Here is a 1,880-nt window from a genome sequence, read left to right as displayed (position 1 = left end):
GACTGGCGTAGTGTGACGAGCCAGTTGCTCGGCCACCATTGACCAGATGTTTTCAATTGGTGAGAGATCTGGAGAATGTGCTGGTCAGGGCAGTAGTCGAACATTTTCTGTATCCAGGAAGGCCCGTACAGGACCTGCTTCATGCGGTCGTGCATTATCCTGTTGAAATGTAGGGTTTCGCAGGGATCGAATGAAGGGTAGAGCCACGGGTCGTAACACATCTGAAATGCTACGTCCACTGTTCAAAGTGCCGTCAATGCGAACAAGAGGTGACCGAGGGGTGTAACCAATGCACCCCATACCATAACGCCGGGTGATACGCCAAAAACGGATGTGACCATCATGATGCTGTAAACAGAACCTGGATTCATCCGAAAAAATGGCGTTTTGCCGCTCGTGGACCCAGGTTCGTCGTTGAGTACACCATCGCCGGCGCTCCTGTCTGTGATGCAGCAGCAAGGTAACCGCAGCCATGGTCTCCGAGCTGATAGTCCATGGTGCTGCAAACGTCGTCGTAGTGTTCGTGCAGATGGTTGTTGTCTTGCAAACGTCTCCATCTGTTGACTCAGGGATCGAGACGTGGCTGCACGATCCGTTACAGCCATGCGGATAAGATGCCTGTCATCTCGACTACTAGTGATACGAGGCCTTTTGGATCCAGCACGGCGTTCCGTATTACCCTCCTGAACCCACCGATTCCATATTGTGCTAACAGTCACTGGATGTCGACCAACGCGAGCAGCAATGTCGCGATACGATAAACCGCAATCGCGATAGGCTACAATCCGACCTTTATCAAAGTCGGAAACGTGATGGTACGCATTTCTCCTCCTTACACGAGGCAATAAAAGATCGTTTAACCAATCAACGCCGGTCAACTGCTGTTTGTGTATGAGAAATCTGTTGGAAACTTTGTCAGCATGTTGTAGGTGTGTGTGAATGCTCTGGAAAGCTAATCATTTTCATATCACAGCATCTTCTTCCTGTTGGTTAAATTTCGCGTCTGTAGTACGTCATCTTCGTGGTGTAGCTACACTCCTGGAAATTGAAATAAGAACACCGTGAATTCATTGTCCCAGGAAGGGGAAACTTTATTGACACATTCCTGGTGTCAGATACATCACATGATCACACTGACAGAACCACAGGCACATAGACACAGGCAACAGAGCATGCACAATGTCGGCACTAGTACAGTGTATATCCACCTTTCGCGGCAATGCAGGCTGCTATTCTCTCATGGAGACGATCGTGGAGATGCTGGATGTAGTCCTGTGGAACGGCTTGCCATGCCATTTCCACCTGGCGCCTCAGTTAGACCAGCATTCGTGCTGGACGTGCAGACCGCGTGAGACGACGCTTCATCCAGTCCCAAACATGCTCAATGGGGTACAGATCCGGAGATCTTGCTGGCCAGGGTAGTTGACTTACACCTTCTAGAGCACGTTGGGTGGCACGGGATACATGCGGACGTGCATTGTCCTGTTGGAACAGCAAGTTCCCTTGCCGGTCTAGGAATGGTAGAACGATGGGTTCGATGACGGTTTGGATGTACCGTGCACTATTCAGTGTCCCCTCGACGATCACCAGTGGTGTACGGCCAGTGTAGGAGATCGCTCCCCACACCATGATGCCGGGTGTTGGCCCTTTGTGCCTCGGTCGTATGCAGTCCTGATTGTGGCGCTCACCTGCACGGCGCCAAACACGCATACGACCATCATTGGCACCAAGGCAGAAGCGACTCTCATCGCTGAAGGCGACACGTCTCCATTCGTCCCTCCATTCACGCCTGTCGCGACACCACTGGAGGCGGGCTGCACGATGTTGGGGCGTGAGCGGAAGACGGCCTAACGGTGTGCGGGACCGTAGCCCAGCTTCAT

Source organism: Schistocerca serialis, chromosome 1 (assembly GCF_023864345.2).
Source record: "Schistocerca serialis cubense isolate TAMUIC-IGC-003099 chromosome 1, iqSchSeri2.2, whole genome shotgun sequence".
Lineage (NCBI taxonomy): Eukaryota > Metazoa > Arthropoda > Insecta > Orthoptera > Acrididae > Schistocerca > Schistocerca serialis.
Note: the sequence above shows the minus strand (reverse complement) of the source record.